The sequence below is a fragment of the Lissotriton vulgaris genome, chromosome 11 (assembly GCF_964263255.1).
Source record: "Lissotriton vulgaris chromosome 11, aLisVul1.2, whole genome shotgun sequence".
Taxonomy (NCBI): Eukaryota; Metazoa; Chordata; class Amphibia; order Caudata; family Salamandridae; genus Lissotriton; species Lissotriton vulgaris.
The window spans coordinates 358,516,352-358,537,568 of record NC_141699.1 but is presented as its reverse complement, the minus strand read 5'-3'; the positions used below and the strand labels follow the sequence as shown (position 1 = coordinate 358,537,568).

General features: G+C 48.7%; 1 protein-coding gene across 1 annotated transcript in view; it reads left to right on the top strand.

The window, feature by feature from the left end:
• Positions 1-3,832: 3,832 nt before the first annotated feature.
• The window catches only part of STARD7 (StAR related lipid transfer domain containing 7), a 158,624-nt gene continuing 141,239 nt past the window's right edge, over positions 3,833-21,217 (top strand). Inside the window, exon 1 of the mRNA XM_086943331.1 lies at positions 3,833-3,917. The gene's annotated coding sequence lies outside the window, so the exon portion shown is untranslated. The remainder of the gene's footprint in view (positions 3,918-21,217) is intronic.

The window sequence follows — 21,217 nt, the reverse complement described above, 5'->3', positions numbered from 1 at the left end:
AACTATAAAAACAACCTGTTATGTAAACAATTTTAAATGCTGAAAATGAGTGAACTTTCAGTTTGTATGTGTGAGAATACAGGCTATCAGCCAGAGTATGAATAACAACGTGTTTAGATGTACAAACCCCCGCCTCCGGCTACAGATAACAACAACTCGCCGGCTAAATGCAATGATCTGGCAGAATTCTTCTTCCAAAAAATTAATAAAATTTATCTCTCTTTCCCCAATCCTCCCTCGGATTCCCCCGGCCAGAACCCGTACCTGACCTCAAATTCGACCAAGTGCCTGGAGTCTCTTCAAGTCAAGTCAAGTCATAAAATTTATATAGCGCACTACATACCCGGAGGGTTTCAAGGCGCTTGGGGAGGGGAGGGGGGCTAGATATCCCTAGGGAGGGGGATTATTTGTCAAATATCCACGTTTTAAGTTGTTTTCTGAACGCTAGGTGATTCTGGGTGAGGCGAAGGTAAGCGGGGAGTGAGTTCCATGTTTTGGCAGCCAGGTATGAGAAGGATCTGCCTCCCATGGTGGTTTTGTTGATGCGAGGGACAGTGGCGAGTGCTTGGCTGGAAGAGAGAAGTTGGCGGGAGGGGGTGTAGAAGGACAGTCGAGAGTTGAGGCAATCTGGTCCGATGTCGTAGAGTGATTTGTGTGCGTGGGTAAGCAGTCGGAAAGTAATCCTCTTATTGACGGGTAGCCAGTGGAGGTCTTTAAGGTCCTGTTAACACTGGAAATCGTACAGACACTGGCACAACAAATTAAATCCGGTTCCCCGTGCGACCCTGCCCCCCCCAGGCTCATTAAACCTTGCCAGCACTGCTATTTTCCCCACACTCCTGGAGCTCATGAACTCCTCCATAACTAGTAGGACGGTCCCTTCAACATGGAAGCATGCTATGGTGCGGGCCCTGCTGAAAAAACCTTCCCTAGACCCGGCCAACCCCAGTAATTATCGTCCGATCTCATTACTCCCCTGGGCATCGAAAATTCTGGAAAAACATGTTAACACCACTCTGACAACGTTTTTTGAGGAAAACCACCTCCTCGACTCCTCCCAAACAGGTTTTCGTACCAAACACGGGACAGAGACGGCTTTACTGGCTGTGACTGAGGAGGCAAGACGGCTTCTGGATCGAGGGGGATCAGTGGCAGTGATCCTCCTCGATCTAAGTGCCGCATTCGATACGGTACACCACAAAATTTTGCTAACCCGCCTTGCCGACTTAGGAGTGACCGGAGATGCCCTGACATGGTTCAACTCTTTCCTGTTCGACAGAACCTTTCAGGTCTTCGACGGCGCATCACGCTCATCCACTCATCCCCTGGGATGTGGAGTCCCCCAGGGCTCCTCCTTAAGCCCTACGCTCTTCAACGCTTATATGAGGCCACTGGCTGAGGTTGTCCGTCCGCATGGTGTAAAGATCATCTCCTATGCGGACGACACCCAGCTGGTGGTCTCCCTGGCAGAGAAGAGCGGCCTCCAGGCGCCACCAGACCTAGCGGCTTGTCTGGAGGACGTAAAGAAGTGGATGATGAGCTCATGCTTAAAGTTGAATGACGACAAAACCGAGCTGATGATCCTGGGCACAGCCTCCCCTGTCTCCTTAGAGCCGATTTGGCCATCAAGTATGGGAGTGGCACCACCCCCCAGAGACAACATCAAAAGCTTAGGGGTCTGGCTTGACAAGTCTCTGAGCTTCAACACACAGGCCACTAAGATATCAGCCACTTGTTTTGGCCTCCTTAGAGTGATCAAGAAAGTCCTTCCCCTCCTCTGCTTTGAGGCTAAACAGATAATTATACAGGGCCTTATCCAATCCCGTTTGGACTTTAATAACGCCCTATACCTGGGAGCCCCGGATTACACCCTACAAAAGCTCCAACGCACCCAGAACAGTGCTGCCAGAGCGCTGCTGGGCATTCCCCGGAGGACCTCAGTGAGAGCCAGTCTAAAGACCCTACACTGGTTACCTGTCAGGGACAGAGTAAAATTCAAGTCGCTCTGCATTGCCCACCAGACCTTCTGGGAAACAGGCCCAGACATCAACCAGCCCCTGATTTCTTCCTACAGGCCTAACAAATCCCTCCGCTCTTCTACAGCATTCCTGGCTGAGATCCCCAGAATTCGTAGAGCCAGAGCGGGAGGACGTTCCTTCTCGTATAATGTTTCCAAACTTTGGAACTCTCTCCCTCTGCAGCTGAGAAGCAACCCCAATCTGACTACTTTTCGAAAACAGCTAAAAACCTTGCTGTTTAATGCCTAATAAAGTAACCTCAAGAGGGCTCCATCTGTTTTTAGCGCCTGGACCCCTCAGGGCAACTGTAGCGCTCTACAAGTCACATTTTCATTTCATTCACACACATGTGCTATCGGACCCCAAAGCTTAATGGAGCAAGTGCACATTTCCAACACTGTTACCATACAGTCATCTGAAGTCTGAATCCGTTTCAAGAGTGTAACAGACTCAAACGGTGCCAGTGGGATACCAGTCGTACGTGATTAATCTGTTAAAGACTGGTGTATTAGACCTACATAATGTATATCAAGTGAAGGAAATGTTACAAAGCTGTATTCTATTTAAATGCGTATGGCTAAGTAAATTTGAGGGTATCTCTTTTAAGTGAAAACAGAAAATAAACTGCGGCCTTTACTCTTTAAAAATATCAAGCGTGGCTTGCTTTATTGGGTTGCAGCTGGGCGACTGTCTCAGGTGTACCACCGCTAAGCAAATGTTAAAAAGGGTTAAACTGTCCTAAATTATGGTCTTTAAAAAGGCATGGCTTTCTATTCACCGACATTTTACTATAGCCGTGCTCACCACGGGGACCCCCCTCACATGGTTTCAGATTTGCAACCCTCCGTACCAACCACACTTGTTTTAGTCCATGCAAACCCCTGCTTTTCGTCTAGTAAAATTTTTTAGACATATTATGCTAATTGTAGCCTCTAAAGCAGTGCCCACGTCTTGTTTAATGCAGAGATCCCAGCTTGCACTCCGAATATGGCACCTTAAACCACAATGAATTGGCAGGCACACATATTGTCTAACTTGCACCAGGTAGGAAGAAGCTTTGCAGTATTTTATTTTGCAGATTATCGAATTTTAAACATCTCATTGTTAACTCTCGACTGCACTCTGAAGTGTTTTTCCTCTTTGTCCAGCAACTTGACACCCTAATACAGTGCTGACTGTTCGAACCAATATCACCACCGACAAAGATTTATTTTATTTATTTTTATTTTGAAGGTCTTATATAGCGCGAACAAGATCCTTACGGATATCAGAGCGCTCAATAAGAAAACAAATCAGCGACTTCCCAAAACAGACCACTGTTATAAGGAATCTGACAGCCAGAGAAGACGACGACTGTTGATTAAAATGAATAAATAGAAGACTTCAGCCCTGTTGACTCGAAAGTTTTGATAAAAACCAGACAGGGACACTTTGGGTCTTTAGGCAACCTAAATGCTACTGCACTGCCCTATACTATACCCAATACCTGATACATTGATAAGCCTATCTATCCAAGGGCTCTTTTCCACATAACACAATAAGTTAAAACAGCTGTATTTAACGCTTTGTGCGCATGCTCATTAGGAATGGTAGGGTAACATACCGGTCCGCGGGCAGCTGGGCAATCGCTTCCGGAAGATTTACACAGTTTCTCCTGGGATGGTTTACACTTCTTTTTCCGGGGCAGGCGCGAGCGTTTCCGGGGCGGTCTCTTTAAGCTAACTAATCACATACATTTTAGCGTCGAGCTGCACCAAGCTCCTTCCTGTATGGTTGTGTCGCTTGTCAATCAGGACAACAAGCTTTCCTATTGCTTTTCCTTGTGAAGGCTTTTTGAAGTCGTTTGAAGACTTAAGCAAGGCAGTGGGCCCTCGGATGTGAAAGGTCGGGAGGAGGGAGGTAAGGTTTACGTTCGAAGAATTAATAAGGGGCTAACATACAGAATTTTGGCGCCGATACGACCTTTTGCGTTGGCAAAAGGCTGAGATGGGTTACCATAAGACTCAAGGCGATGTGAGGATTCGCCTTATGAGAGAGCCTTTGACACATGGGGCGGGTGGGGGCGTGGAAAGTGACGCGACGTGGCCAATGTGTTTGGGAAGCTATATAGTGTTGTTTTAACAAAACTTTTCTGATACCGGTTTTGTGTTGGTCCTCACTGTAAAATGAACTAATTAACTTTAAGGTTTAAGGGGCGTAAGCCCCGCATATCACAAGCAGTTGCCAGAAGCATCTTCTTGGATTTAGCGGTCACCCAAGGGGAAAGGCATTAAGGTCGGAGCCATAACACTGCGTTAAGACCCAGTCGGGGTCACCTAGAAAGATAAGGTTTCTACGAAGGACGACGTGTAGTATGGATAGGGACGTCAATTCCCACCATGAACCAGTAGTTCAGAAGATAGAGCTCGATTTTTGACTTTGAAACTACGCACTGTTCTCGTTTTCAGAACGTACAGTACACTACTGTCTGGACTGCATGCATTAGAATCGATCTTGCATACATACCATCTGTTTCTTCTGGCACCGCTTTCTCGTTTGACCTAGTGACACCCATGTTACTAAATATAGTAATCTGAGCGGTAGTGCAGGTTTCGGGGAGTCTCCCGCCCCTAATTCTCACAAAATCCTGACACTGGACTCGGAAGCAATTACCCGATTTATTTGCATCGCTGTGTCCTATGCTCGCCTCCTAGACCGAGTCCTCAATTTGAAGTCTCGTCCGAAATGGAGAAGTCGCTGGTCGAAGGAAGGGTGACCTTGTTGCTAGAGTCAGCTGAAGCCTCTTATCAGCTCCTAATCAGAGATCACATGTTTATAAAGTTGTCTGGCCTATGCATTCCTAGACCCCAGCAACGCATATCCAAGGGAGGACCACTTAATGTGATACGCACAGATTATCTCGACTGTTTCTCAGTTGTGTTGCACCATCAAGAGTACCTAATGAATGTATTACTAACGGGTAACTTCCATTAACAGGTATCCTGTCTTAGAGCTTTTTTTTTATTAGCTTTATTGTGACCAAGTGTTGTTCTCATGGAATCTCAAGCCCCTCCCCCCCCCCCCCCCCCCAACAATGCCCATACTTGAGATCAACACCCCATTGCGTTCAGGGCCGGCACTAGGCATGGGCAGCATGGGCGGCTGCCCAGGGCCCAGTGCTCAGCCCATCAACAGGGGGCATCGCAAAAGTGTTCCTCACCACATCGCACTGGCCCAGGGAAGAGCTGCCTCTCCCCTGGGCTTCACAGGCTTGTGTAGGAATAGCGGAAGAGGCCCCCCTCCCTTGTGCCTCGCAGCTCTTAGCAATGGCTGTTAACCCCCAGGGAGGGGGCCCCCTTTCCCTCTGGGCCTTGCAGCCCCAGTGTCGCGCAAGGCCCGTCTGCATTTGCCAGGTTTGACCTGTGATGAAGGATGCTGTCCACTTCCCACGCCAGTGCCAATTAGCACACATTTTGGGGCCTGACAGTTTTAACATTTATAAAGACAAGCAACTCTCACTCTTTCAGATGCTGATGAGCTGCGAAAGAGATGCTTGTCAGTGGCAGAAAAGAAGGCGTTGTAGCACACGAGGGGGGCATGCACCATGAAGGATCAGGAGCACCTTCCGTAATTTAAATGCAAATAGCTTTCAACGTGTAAATTAAACCCATTTTCTTCTGCTCTTTTTAAATAGCGCAAACTTGACCAAAGGTATTGGAGTGCTTTACGTGAGCACCAGATACGTTAAACATGGACATATGATATTCCTTTTTTTAGGCACAGTGTGATTAAGTGACTTGCGAGAATCACAGGATGAGACACAGTCAAAATTCAGCAGCCCTGAAGTAACGCCACATCTTCTCCCCACCTCTACCTCTCCGGGGAGTAATCTTTTAATGTCTATTTCTCACATGAGAGCTGTTTCAAAGTGCTGCCCTGCTGTCAAATCAGTGGACAGGGCACAGAGACAAAATTATTTGCCCAGAATCAAACAGTTGGTTAAATCAGTAGAGCCAGGACTGCCGTGCACTCCTACTTGGAGCAAACCCTATATATTTTCCACTGTTCTGCATTTAGGGGACTATACCATGGGTTGTATGAAGTTACAACGCATACTTTTACAACGCATGCCTTTACAACACATTTTTCACATCGCAGCATCCTTTACAACGCATTCCATTACATCACATGACACGACATCGCATTTTAAGAAACTACATTTACAATACATTCCATTACATCGCATACTACCTTTACAACACATACCATTACAACACATACCACTACATTGCATTTATGTTAAGTATTGGATAGTATAGGGGTAAAAATTACTATTCTAACTCCTGGTGGTGCAACAGTAAGGTAAGTGTTATGTAGTGTAGGGGTAAAAATTACTATTCTAACTCCAGGGGGTGCAACAGTAGGGTAAATGTTGGGTAGTGTAGGGGTAAAAATTACTATTCTAATTCCAGGGGGTGCAACAGTAAGTAAGTAAATTGATATTTGTATAGGGCACTACTCACCCGCAAGGGTCTCAAGGCGCTTGTACGAATACCGCTGTGGAACCCCTCCTGGCTTTCCCTGTGAGGCGTCCACTCCTGGGCACCCCCAAGGTGGAGGCCAGGCATCCTTAGCGTTGTGGGGGCCGTTGTGGAGATTAAGCAAGCTATTGCCCAGAGTTGCAGAGTGGGACTCCATGATTGGAATAGGCACCGAGGCGAGAATTATCAGGTCCGTGGAATTTTGAGCCCAAGACCCGCCGAGGCGGGGAATTGAACCCTGGTCCCGGGCTAGACCTCTGCATCAGGGGCTGCCGCTCTAACCATTGAGCCACACAGTAGGGTAAGTGTTGGATAGTGTAAGGGTACTATGTGTTGTAATGGTATGCGTTGTAATGACATGCGTTGTAGTGTCATGCAATGTAATGGTTACGTTGTAATAGCATGCGATGTAAGGGATGTTGCGATGTAATGACTGCGTTGTAATGGTAGCGTGATGTAAAAGGTGCGTTGTAAAAGTTGTTTCCCATACCATGTGACCGAGAACCTCACTGCTTCAAGGTAATATTCAGTCCATTTATTAAATCACACGGACTAGTAGTTTTTACACAGACTAAAAATACCCCCAATCTTCCCATAAAGGGAGCAGCAGAGCAATACATTCAGAAAAGTGATTGCCCAAGAGCATGCAATTTGGGGCCGGGATTAAAAACTTAACCTCCTGGTTCCACATTTCCAACTAGTCAACCAGGCCACAACTGGGGTGTCAGTGATTCTGAAGGCAAGACGAAGGGTCTGCTCCTCCCAAGGAATTGTTACTTTGATGTGGGCCCTGCCCAGCTTTAGAACACAGTGTTTATTCCTATCATAAAGCTGAGAATAGTTGCCAAATATCCATATCCTGGTCCAGTGTAACCACCGGACCAGGTCCTGTGGCAGAGGGTACTTACTGGACTTCGTGGTAGCTATTTACCACTGGTGTTTCAAACCTAGAGACTATTTTATTCTATTTGGATACCAGAGTTTACTTTCTAAACTCAAAATTTGCAACAGCGAGCAGTCAAAGCTCACTCCAAGAGGTGGTAAAGGGATACAATCACAAGTACAGTATGAAAATAATCAAGTTTGATAAACTCAATCTCCAGCTGCATTACCTTTTAACAGGGCCTGCTTTAAGGGGAGGGATTTAGAATTAAAAAAACACAAAACCACTATGTGACTCATAGTGCCCCTATTTTCCAATGCACATTGTCTGATGCCTCTACACACGCAATATGCCCCCATACCTGCTATGTGTCTCCAAAAGAAAAAACTGACCTGTGAAGTGATAATGTAAAATTGATCACCTTACTTGGCCCTCACAGCGATGGCTTGGAATTAAGACTGTGTGACCCCGGGAAAGAGACCCTCTTCTTCTGGGCCTTGCAGCACCAAACCATAGATTGGATGTCGGGGGCGGTAGAAAAAAATCCCATTCCATTGCAACACTTAGCTGAAAGGCCAAGGGAATGGAACCACTCTCCCCTGGGCCTTACAGCTCGGGCTCATGGTGGTGGTGGGGGGGGGGGGGACATCTTGAGGCCATGGTGTAGCACGTAGCACTGAATGGCCTTGCAGAGGGCCCCTCTCCCTGGGCCTCATAGCCATGGTTCAGTGCTGATAGGCCTATGGGTCTATCCTAATCCTCTCAATGCTACACCATGGCTGAGAGGCACAGGAGATGGGCGTGCATTGTGTGGGCCCCACCCTGGGTCCAATTACATTTTTCTCACAGTGCTGGACCCTGGCCCTGTGCATGTGGCTCTAACAAAGGAATAGCAATCGGTAGTGCAGCAGGTGGCGTGACACCAGGTTCAAGCATATTAAGAGCTCAATGTTCCCGTATTATGCTTTACTTTACTGTGCAGCCAGTGGACGAGGGTGAGAGATGCTTTCTCTTTGCACCATGGCGCCACTGGTGTGCTACAGCCCTCTCTTTCATGGGCCTCACAGCCATTTTACAGAGCTGTGAGGCCTGCGAGAGGCCCTCCCTCCCATGGTCATCACAGCCATGGTTGGACACTCACAAGAGGAGGCACCCTCCTATGAGTTAAGCAGCACTGGAACATGGCTATGAGGCCTATGGGTCCTCTCTCGGGGGGCGAAGTTAACAATAGTGCAGCAGGTGCAGTGGCACCAGGGCTGTTTCTTGCATCACGGTCCATGGCAACATTACAATGGCACTGGTTCCTTCTCCCATGCACCACACAGCCATGATTCAGAACTGCTGTGCAGCTTACGCAAGGCCCACCCTCCCCTAGGCCTCACTGTCATCGTCCAATGCAGAGAGGCAGCACATATTCATGAATTACATGCTTAGGGCAAGAGGCAACATCTGAAGGGCATAGCTATCAATAGTGTAGAAAGTGCAATGGGGCCGTGTTCTTGTGGGGTTATGTGTCCAATGCACCCACATTATGGCTGTATTTTACTGCTCAGTCAGTGACCAGAGGGTAATGGGGAGTCACAATTTGCCTTGTTTGAACGACAGCTGGCCTGCTCTCCTACACCTTGCAGCCACGATCCTGTTCTACGATGTCCAAATGCCATTCTCTCCCTTGGGCCTTATGTTTTTAGGTCTCGCCTGTCGATGCGCATGCGCATCGAGCAAGGCGAGAGTATTGCGAGTTATCCACACTTTATCTGCACTGCAAGGAATCGTGGCGATTCCTTGCAGTGCCCGTGACTTTTAAGGTCAATGCGCTTGCGCATTAAGCTTATGCGCATGCGCATTGACCTTAAAAGTCACGGGCGCGTGCATGTCCCCTCTCCGCCCCCTCCCCCGTTCCGCCCCCTCCCCTGTTCCGCCCCCTCCCCTTCCCGCCGTGTCGCATTTCTCCTCCCCCCTCCCCTCTCTTCCCTCCGGCTTGTTTGTTGATTTGATCCGCTCCGCCCCCTCCCCTTCCCGCCGTGTCGCATTTCTCCTCCCCCCTCCCCTCTCTTCCCTCCGGCTTGTTGGAGCTGTGTACACACTCATTTCCTTCTGTCCACGTTTGATTCCATTTCGAAACAGCACATAAATTTACACATACAAAGCATCTTATTTAAGCAGTCCCCTGGCACACATTTCCATATCTTCTGCTTGTGAGCAACGTTCTTGTTTGTTTATTTTACCCTTTTCCCATCTCTACCCGGTCGGAATCTCTTCCTCCTCTTCTCTCCTTCTGGAAGGGCCTCTCTCCGATGCCTTTCTCTTCTCTCTGTCTCGCCTCTTACCTACCCCGCTCGTCTCTACCGTTCTCGCCTGTGTCTCACACTCTCTCTCTCACACACACACACACGCACACACACACAGACTCTCCCTCTCTCTCGCTGCCTGTTTGCATGAACAATCCTTATTCCCCGAGCATGCTCCGTCTATTTATAGCGTGCTCCTCCCCCGGTTCTATTTCAGTCTTGCTGGGCCTTGCAGGCTGGTTGTTTGGCAGTAGCAGGGAGAGCCCTGGATGCCGGCCTCTACGTGCTTGTCTGGCGGTGAAGCCCCTGTTCGGTGGGGGCCCTCGCAGTGCCGCCTAAGGATGGCTCTTTGATATCCCCCCCCCTCCCGCCCCGCCATCATGCCACACACACATCCCAGGCCTTCGCCAGTGGGAGGGACGATGCCCATCTAGATCCACCCACGGTGTCGCAGGATCTTGCCGTGGCAGTGACTTAGTGTCTGTCTGCACACAGCTGGACTACGCACCAGGGCAGCGCAGTCATGTCCCACCTTGTCTCTATCTCTTACTCGTGCTTCATGTGTCTTCCCCTCTTTTCTGTGTCTCCTACCTTTTCCTTTCCATTGTCTTTCTCTGTTTGCCGCCTTCTTAGCCTCTTTCTCGTCATTGTTCTCTTTGTCCTTTATTCCTGTTCTCTGTGTCGTGGTGCGTGCAGACGTGATCCCCGAGTGGATAGGAAGGTAAGACGAAACACACCCCCTGACTGATACAACGTGCAGGCATTGCGTGAAATACACTGACATCCTGATGTTTCGTTCTAACTTTGTATTGTGGCCTGCAAGACGCGCTCGTGTGGGATCCTTTGCTGTGACTACACTGAAGCGCGTGTCCTTTTCATCTCTCATCCTCCTATGCTCACCTCACATGCCCCCCTCTGCTGCCCTCTGTGGTTCACTCTTGTGTCCTTCTCCCCATGCTTACTGTTCTGTCATGAGCTTTTCTCCCCTACACCGTGCTGCTATCACTCCTCACACTCTGCCTTCTTCCTTTCATCATGTGCTTCTCTTGCCGCCCCTGTGTTGCCCCCCACCCCTGTGTTAGTCTACCTTGTGCACTGATTTCATCACCAGCTCTCCCCTCTCGGCCCCCTCCCCTGCCCGCCGTGTCGCAATTCTCCTCCCCCTCCCCGCTGCTTGGGCCTCCACCTCGGTTGGGAGCTTGACATCCCCCACTCCCAGCACGTCGTGCTTGTACTTGCTCACAAACTGCTCCATTTGCTTCACCTCGCCGGGGGACAACTCGTGGCATTTCGAGGGGTCCTAGTCGTGAGCTGGCAGCTGCTTCGCCAACTGTTTCTTCCTGTACTGCACGCCACCCGAGCAGGCCACCGGCAAGAGGGTGAAGGTGGAAAGTGCTCACAAGCCAGCGATGTTAAATGAATTACGTCAATTGTATTACATTACTGCAGTATAGTGCTTTCCAATCCTTTGAACGGCCAAAGTGTGTAATAAGCCAGCAGACTGCAACAAAGTGTGTTCTAGTACAAAATAACAAACAGCCACTGAAATTCAAGAGGTCTACGACTTGAGCGTGTTTCTATTAACGGAAATACAGAAATGTCATTCCCACACTCCAAATGCAGAAAGAGTACAGCAGAGTGACCTAACCGCACCTCAACATTAAAAACACAAATTCATTCATTCTCGCTCTCTCTCTCTCTCTCATATATTCACTCTCATTCTCTCTCTCCCTCCCTCTCTCCTTAAAGCTCTAGCCCGACCTAATACTTCGGGGACAACACTGTTATCCTGGGCTATCAGTTTAACTCCAGAAGGTTAAATTTGCTCGGTAGACCTGCAAAAAAACTGTGTGCTTACAAACAGGACACATCTCAGTATTTAGAAGGCTGCTGATTTTATTTTAAGCCAGCATTTAAGGTGTATTCAGAGCATGGGGAAAAATTCAAAGCCAAATCCACGCAACGCCACTCACTCACCCACGCAACGCCACTCACCCACGCAACGCCACTCACCCACGCAACGCCACTCATCCACGCAACGCCACTCACCCACGCAACGCCACTCACCCACGCAACGCCACTCACCCACGCAACGCCACTCACCCACGCAACGCCACTCACCCACGCAACGCCACTCACCCACGCAACGCCACTCACCCACGCAACGCCACTCACCCACGCAACCCCACTCACCCACGCAACCCCACTCACCCACGCAACCCCACTCACCCACGCAACCCCACTCACCCACGCAACCCCACTCACCCACGCAACCCCACTCATCCACGCAACCCCACTCATCCACGCAACGCCACTCATCCACGCAACGCCACTCATCCACGCAACGCCACTCATCCACGCAACGCCACTCATCCACGCAACGCCACTCATCCACGCAACGCCACTCATCCACGCAACGCCACTCATCCACGCAACGCCACTCATCCACGCAACGCCACTCATCCACGTAAGCCGCCACTCACCCACGCAAGCCGCCACTCACCCACGCAAGCCGCCACTCACCCACGCAAGCCGCCACTCACCCACGCAAGCCGCCACTCACCCACGCAAGCCGCCACTCACCCACACTGTGCAGTGCACAATAGGTCTCAACACCTCACCATCACTAACACTCAACACCTCACCCTCACTAACTCTCAATACCACAATCACCCTTCCCCTCACTCACCCTCAATACCTCGCCCACACTAACACTAAAACACTCAATCGCCCTCACTCTTACTCTCACTCACACTCTACACCTCAGCCTCACGCTCAATAACGCACCCTCAACACCTCACCCTAACACCCTCAACACATCACCCCCTCAACATCACTCGCCATCACCCTTAAACACTCACCCTCAACACCTCACACCCTCACCCTCAAATCCTCACCCTCAACACCTCAACTTCACTCACTCTCAACACCTCACCCTCACTCACTCACCCTCAACACCTCACACTCACTCACACTCAATCACCCTCAACACCTCACCCTCAACACCTCACCCTCAACACCTCACCCTCAACACCTCACCCTCAACACCTCACCCTCAACACCTCACCCTCAACACCTCACCCTCAACACCTCACCCTCAACACCTCACCCTCAACGCCTCACCCTCAACGCCTCACCCTCAACGCCTCACCCTCAACGCCTCACCCTCAACGCCTCACCCTCAACGCCTCACCCTCAACGCCTCACCCTCAACGCCTCACCCTCAACGCCTCACCCTCAACGCCTCACCCTCAACACCTCATCCACCCTCACCCTCAGTTACCCTAAACATCAATCACCCTCAACTCCTCACTCACCCTCAGCACCTCACTCACCCTCAACACCTGACTCACCCTCACTCACACTCAGTCACCCTCACTCACCCTCACTCACCCTCACTCACCCTCACTCACCCTCACTCACCCTCAACCCCTCACTCACACTCACTCACCCTCACTCACCCTCAACCCCTCACTCACACTCACTCATCCTCACTCATCCTCAACACCTCACCCTCACCCTCATCCACCCTCAACACCTCACCCTAACTCACAATAACACTCTCTCACCCTCACCCTCACTCACTCTCACTCAAACTCACCCTCAACACCTCACTCACCCTCAACACCTCACTCACACTCAACTTCTCACTCACCCCCACCCTCACTCACCCTCAACACCTCACCCTCACACAGTGCAATAGGTCTCGCAGGATTTTTAGTTAAAGCTTTTACATTTGCTTTTTGCTTTTTTGATTTGTAAATCTTTTGCATTGCCTACAAAAAAATAAAATGCTAAAGATTTACAACAAAAAATATATAAACAATTCTAAAAGCACTAACTCTAATGCTGCGAGACCTATTGCATTTCTAATGCTTGTTTTACTATATGTGTTGTGTTTTAAACTTAACATAATTCTGGTGAGTAAAGAGCCTACACACAAAAAAGATTGCCCTACGTCTCTTAGCATGTGTGTGTGGGATACTGGTGAGAGGATTTATGTTAAAACAAATTACGAAGTATTAATGTCATCCTAAGGTAGCACAATAATGGCACGGAAAGATAAGGGGGCCTTTTGAAATGTGCAATTATATCCATGGTGCGAGAGGATTTCTCTTGTCTCATTTTATATTTTGAATGATCCCGCCCCTCATTACCTCAACAGGATCTCCTCCCTTTATGAGGCAGAACTGGAAATTTTATCTTGCACTCATCTCGAAACAATCAGTTAACAAGGAGTAAATAATAGACATCTTTGTGAGACCTGTACCTAGCTTTTCCATCCAATGTGACAAATGTAATCCATTTAATACAGATTTAAAATATATGGAATTATTTCATTTGTATATTTATCTTTTTGTCCATGTTGTTACTGATATCCACTTTAGGTCTCTTCAGGGATGCCAAATAAGATCAATAGTCCCGCGATGTAACTTTCAAAGCTCCTCCACTAGGGCAGAGGAGCGTTGCCCCACTGCTTTCTCGCAGTGCGAGAAGCAGAAACACAAAATGCAAAAACTATTTATGTTTCTGCTACGCGCACTGCGAGAAAGCAGAAGTGTTTGGTTGGGGGCGGGCGGGTCTGCTTTAGGGCAGGGGAGGAGTGCCTTGCCCACTGCTATGGGCCCTGAGTGTTTGGTCTGCCCTCCAGGGCTGACCAAACCAGTCATGCACACACTGGCCTTTCTCCATGTAGGCACCAATGCACCCTACATGGAGAAAATGGCCTCCCCATAGGCGCCTGGCTGGTCGGCTGACACTGCAGCGTTGTGATTGGCTTAGGGGAGGGAGGATGCCTGCTGTCTGTTCCTGCAAGAGGCAGGAAAGAAGGAGAGCAGGTCAGGAGCAGAGATGAGGCGAGACCTGGGAAGGTAAGTTTATTTTTAAACTACCCCCCCCCCCCCCCCCCTTTGCGCGAACCCCCGCGAGACCTCCCACCCGTGAGTCATGCTGGTCGAAACTGGATTTTACATGCAAATTAGAGGGGCCTCACAACTTCCCTTTCGCCCAGGGCCCCAGAAGTTCTAGGACCGGCCCTGATTGCGTTCACACACAGACACTCAGAACGAAGCCTTCTGGGAATATAACGAGCACTAATACACTGCTCCCAAGATGGCAGAACCACAAGCGATTGGTGACTTCTTAAATGCGATTCAGTTACATCAGATGACGGTGGCAGATGGAAGATCACTTGAGACACCGATAACTGCGACAGAGATCTAGGAGGCTATTTGGGACATTCCCCGCAATTAAACCCTAGGATTAAATGGCCTTGAGCTGAGCAAATAATTAGATTACGTAAAGATTCAGGTGGAACAAATAAATCATTGCGCATAACCATATTGTTAACTAAAGAAAGTTCTTCCAAAACATTTGCAAAAGCTTTTAAATCAGGAGACCGAGTTCTACGCTCAGGCCATTTGTTAACAATAAAATCTTTGACCTTTTGAAAGTGTGACATCGTCAATGTAGGCTGAATTCCATTGAATCTCAGAAATAGATTGACATTCTGCAATAGCATCAACTGTAGCAACAACACACTCAATATCATCGTCAACAACAGAATTATCATTCAAAGACCTTCTTGAGAGACAATCTGCTCTAAAAATTTTGCCCCCTGAAATGTGTTTGATGACAAAGTGAAATTCATGCAGTTTTGATAAGAGACAAACGAGTCTTGTAGAAGCCCTGTTAGAAGTGCTGTCAGAAAGCATGTGCATTAGAGGTTTGTGATCGGTGTAAATCTCAAACTCACGACCCCAAATATATGATTTTAAATTTCTGTATGGCCCAAACACAAGCCAAGGCCTCTCTTTCTATATTGCTGTACCTATTTATTTTCAAAGTTTTATATAGCGCGAACAAGATCTTCGCAGATATCAGAGCGATTTACATAGAGGGGTACATGAGGGAACATAGTCAAACAAATAAATCAATAGATCACACAGTACAAATAGGTGGCTGCAAAGCCAATCATGTGAGTAATAAGACAACTCATACAAATAAGTAAAGGGGTCAAACATGTAGTACAGATCGGTGCAGGGTGTTAACAGAGTTCGAGATAATAGTTCAAGTGTATTTAGCCATGAGGATAGCTTTTACTTCTTTTTTAAAGAGTGTAGTGGAAGAGATAAGCCTGGTTTCGGGAGGGAGTGAGTTCCAAATCCTAGGCGCCGTTCCTGAGAAGGAGCGCTTGTATGTTTTTTCCTTCCGGAATCTTCGAGGTTTCAGCAGAAGATTGTTTGTGCCTCTCGTGTTTCTAATTCTCCCAGAGATTGTCAGTTTCTGAGCTAGGTAGCCGGGTGAGTTTAGGTGTACCGCCTTGTGTGTCATGCAGGCGATTTTCAGATGTATTCTGGCTTCAAAAGGCAGCCAATTCAGGGATTTCAAGTCGGGGTAATATGGGAGTGCTTTTTTGACCCAGTGATGAGTCTCGCTGCAGCATTTAGAGAAGCTCTTAGTGGTGCGGTTGTAGTTAGGGGGAGTCCGCAGAGGGCGGTGCTGCCGTATTCTATTCGTGGGATTACTAGTGCTTGTACTGCGGTTTGGAAGTCTTTGGCTGGGAGGTAGGGTTTAAGTTTCCTCAGAGTATTGATCTGGAAGTTCGCTCCCTTTGTTGCCTTGCTGATATGTTGCTGCATGTTGAGATTGGTGTCGAGTGTTATGCCTAAAGATTTTGCTGAGTCCACGATGGTGGGTTGGACATTGAGTGCGGTTAGGAGTTTAAGCCAAATTTGAGTGGTGGATATCTTCGCTGGAGGTGATATCAGAAGGAACTCTGTTTTCAGGGCATTGAGTTTGAGGTGATTATCGGCAAGCCAGGATTGGGTGCATCTGATCGTTGAGTTCAGGAGCAAGATGTCATTGGGGGATTGTAATTTGAGGTAAAGTTGGGTGTCATCGGCGTACATGTGAAAGTGTACATTGGATGCTTGTAGCAGGGTGGTGAGAGGTTCCATGACTAGGTTGAACAAAGTTGGGGATAGAGAGGATCCTTGGGGGACGCCTAGCGTTACAGGTATTGGCGAGGACATCAGGTTGTTGCTCTTGAATTTCTGCGACCTGTTGTGAAGAAAGGAAGTGAACCACTTGAGAACAGTTCCAGATAAACCCATTCTTGTGTTTAGTAGTTCTAGTAGATTCTCATGTTTAACAGTGTCGAATGCTGAAGAGAGATCAAGAAGGATGAGGAGGCAGGTGTCGTTTTGGTCTAGCATTTGAAGTGCGTCGTCAATTATGTGAGTCATAGCAGTTTCTGTGCTGTGTCCTGCTCGGAAACCTGACTGGTGAGGGTTGAGGAGATCAAATTGCTCAATGTGTTTAGTCAATTGTAGTTGTGCGCATTTTTCCAGCAGTTTGGCGAGAGTGGGAATATTGGTGATGGGACGGTTATTGTTGAGATCAGAGGGGTCGGCTGTAGGTTTCTTTAGTAGAGGTGTGACCTGACCAACTTTGAGGGAGTCAGGTATGCTTCCTTGTTGGAGAGAGCTGTTGATAATTTTAGTCCAGAGAGGGAGAAGCAAAGAGGTAGTCTTTTACTGCGGAGGCAGGGAGGGGGTCCGTGAGGTGATTGGATGGTTTCAGGGTGCTGAGCAGTTTGCCAATTTCTTCCGAGTATGTGCCGAAGGTTGACCATGTAGCATTGTTTTTTGGTTCAGTGGGTGCTAGGCATTGGGGTTTGGAGTAGAGGCTTGCGTCAATGAGGAGATCGCTTTTTATTTTGTCAGTTTTTTGGATAAAGAAAGCAGCGAAGTCTTCACAGGATGGTGCCTCACGCCCAGTGTTGAGTGGTTGGGGTTGCTCCTTGGATTGTGAATTGATTAGCTCAAACAGTTTTCTCGGGCGGTTTTTTGCTTGGTCGAGTTGGAGGCTGAAGAAGTCTGATTTTGAGCGTTTTATTTTCCTGAAGTAGGGGTTTCTCTTTTTCTTCAGATCTTTTAGGTGCATTGCAGAGGGAGCTGATCTCCAGGTACGCTCTGCCATTCGCATGTCTCGTCTATCCTCATTGAGACTCCCGTCGTACCATGGTTTGGAGATTTTAGTAGAGACTCTTTTTAGCTGCATAGGTGCAGCCTCATTAATTATAGAGGTCATAGCGTTGAGATAGGGGTCAGTCAGAGTTTGGACGTCCGTAGCGCCTGTCGGTGGGAGTAGGAGATTGCAACTGTTAGGGGGCAAAGAGCCTGGGTTGAGCTTTTTCGAGTCTCTTTTCCAGACTTTGGGCTTGGAGAGTTGAGCCGGGTTAACTTTGACTTTTTCATTGATAAAGAATGTGACAATATGATGATCTGACCAGTCACAGGGTTGGATGGACTCGAGTTGGATAGAGTCCTCTTTGGAGATGATCAGGTCGAGGGTAGAACCTTTCTCGTGGGTCGGGCTGTTGCATATTTGGGTGAGGTTAAGGGCATCGAGGAAATTTTTAAGACTATTTACCACCGCGTCGTTGCGATCGTTCCAGTGGAGGTTGAAGTCACCAAGGTATATTTGGGTGAGCTGCCGTCCGGAATTGGTTGAGATCATATCCATGATTTGTTGGGAAAAGGTGAAGTTGTCCCTGGGTGGGTGGTAAATGCTGTGAAGAGAGCATATCGGTTTGCCCTCACTAATAATGTCGAGGCAGATGTATTCCCAGGATGTTGGGGATGGTAGGGAGGTGGAATTGAATTTCTGAACAGAGAGGTTGTTCCTGTAGATGCATGCGATTCCACCACCTATTTTGCCTGTTCTGTCGAGCCTGATAATGTGGTAGTTGGGAGGAACCAAAATGTCCATTATAGGTGTCGAAGATTCAGTTAGCCAGGTTTCAGTCAGAATGATTAGGTCAAGGTCCCGCGATAAGAGGAGGTCAGCAATGGCGGCGGAATGTTTCGTGGCCGATCTGCAGTTGAGAAGAGTGCATTTGAGACGGGGTGTGTTGAGGGTGGTAGATGGTTCTAGAGAGAGAGGGACTTTTCTAAGGTTATTGGAGATGGAGAATCTGCTGTTTAGTGTGGGTGGTCTAAGGGGATTTGAGTGTATCGTGGGAATGTTGAGGTGTGGGGTGGTTGTGTGAATTTGGGGGGCTGGGTCATAGGAGCGGAGAAGGGTGAGTGTGTTGAGGTCAGAAGAAGAGTTGTGGGTGCGACAAGGGCGGTTGTTGCGATTACGAGCTGGGATTGAGGTCAGATTGGGGGATAGCTGAGTGAGAGAGTTAGTTGGAAGGGTGGGGGACAAGTTGGGCAGGGAGGTGTAGTTGTGTGAGGGGTTGCAGGGGCGATGCGGGGGACGAGGGCAGTTGCTGCGCCTATGAGTAGGGATTGACGCCCGGTGTGGGGCGTGTTGAGTGAGGGAGTCAGCCGGCGGAGTAGGGGACAAGTTGGGAGGGAAGGTGGAGGTGGGTGAGGGGTGTGTGGAGAGTAGTTCTTTGATGGTGTGTATGTCTTCTTTGATCTGAGTGAGGGTGGCCATGATGTAGTCCATCGTGGGGTAGGTGGTGGAGGTGGGGGTGGCAGTCAGGGGTGAATGGCTGACCAGGGAATTCGTGTGCAGGTGGGAGAGAGGGCTGGTGTTCGAGCAGGTCTGCGTTGTGTTGGTGTGCGGTATGGTGTTAGGGAGGCGAGATGTTTTGGGCGGGAGGGGTGTGGATGAGGTAGGGAGGAGGTTGGTGGTATGAGTGAGGGCATTGGTGGTAGGCGGGGGGGTCAAGGTGTAGGCTGGGAGACTGATAGCCGTGGTGGGGGTGCAGGGAGGATAATGGGGGCTGAGTGTAGGAGGGGAAGTGGGATTGGAGATGATCCTGTTGAGGGGAGGGGGAGTTAAATTAAGAGAGGAGGTATGTTCTGCGTAGTTGGTTAGAGGGTAATGGGGACTGAGAATGGGGGGGATAAAGGGGGGATTTGTCGGAGTGCGTGTTATTCTGGTGCTGGACTAAGTTAGGTGTGTTATGGGTGGGAGCTGTGCTGTCAGCGGTGAGCGGAGTGTTAATGCCCGCTGTAGGTGTGATAGGAGTGTTGTAGGTATGTGTGGAGGTCCGCGAGTTGGTAGAAGGGGCGGGGGTGTGAGTGGTGTATGAGGGGGAGCGATCTGTGTCTGTGCTGGAGTGCTGAATTGGGATAGTGGGGTTGTGGGTGGGAGATGGGAGGTCAGGGGTGGTAGGTGTGTCCCTGATTGAGGAGTATGTAGCTGTGAGGTCATGGTTGGTGGCACTGGAGGAGATATGAGTGTTGGTCCGTGAATTGGAGAGGTGTTCTTTGAAAGTCGGGAACAAGTTGTCTAGCAGTTCCAGGTTCCTGTCTGTGGATTGTGATAGGACACTCCCGTTATTGTAAATAGTGATGGTGGCTCTGCCTGGAAAGACTTGGGATGGTGTGATGGAGAGAGTTAGGCTGTGAGCGGATTTCCTGGTGGAGGAGACGGTGAGTAGGGTGAGGAACGCTTTTCTCCATTGAGCTCTGCGTGTGGTGTGGAAGATGATATCAGTGTTCAGGGATCCATTGACCGGTGAGAAGTAGGTGTCCGCAAAGGGGGTTTCAGGGTGTGACCTAAGGAAGTTGTGTTTAAAGCGTTTGGCGGCTTTTTCGGCTGGAAGAAGTGTTCTGGATGCGAAGGCAACGGTATGTTCTTTACCTTCCACCCGTTGTCCCAAGACAGCCCCAAAACCAGTGAGGCTGGCGTCAACAGTGTTAAAACACTTTGAACCATCCGAAAAAAGGATGCACGGCTGGTGAATCCTCAATAAGCTTCTTAACATGCTCAAAATCGTTTTGTAAGTCGTCTGACCAGGAAAACTTCACCCCTTTTCTAAAGAGCGCTCTCAATGGCTCAACAATTTGGGCATAGCCATGAACAAATCTGGCATAGTATTCTGCCAAACCAAGGAACGAGCGAAGGGAATCCCTATCTTTGGGAGGCGTGGCATCTTTAATGGCTTTTATTAAGGAAAACATAGGTTTGATGCCGTTGGGTGTAAGAGAATGACCCAAATAATCAAATTCTTGGACACCAAATTTGCATTTGTCGTGCCTGACAGTCATCCCAGCTTTCTCTAACACTCCCTTGACCTTACCAAGGATCTGATCATGTTGAGAAATGTCGTTGGCAAAAATCAGGATATCATCCTGGTAGGCTTGTACCCCAGGAATGTTTTGCAGTAAGTTATCCATTAGCTTTTGAAAAATGCTAGCTGCTGAAGCTAGACCAAATGGGAGTCTCAAGTACTTGAAAGCGCCAAACGGCGTGATAAAAGTTGTCAATTCTTGAGACTTAAGTGACAAAGGAATTTGGTGATAAGCCGACCTCAGGTCCAAAAGGGAGAAATACTTAGCCCCACCCAAATTAGCTAGTAAATCATGAGTTTTGGGTAATGGATGACAGTCCACGATGATATTATTGTTTAAGGAGCGTAAATCAGCACGTTATCTTACCTAGCCTGATTTTTTTACGCACTAAAACTATGGGAGAAACCCATTCAGACGAATCACAAGGTGCAATAATCCCCTCATCACATACGTTTTTTTAAACCTT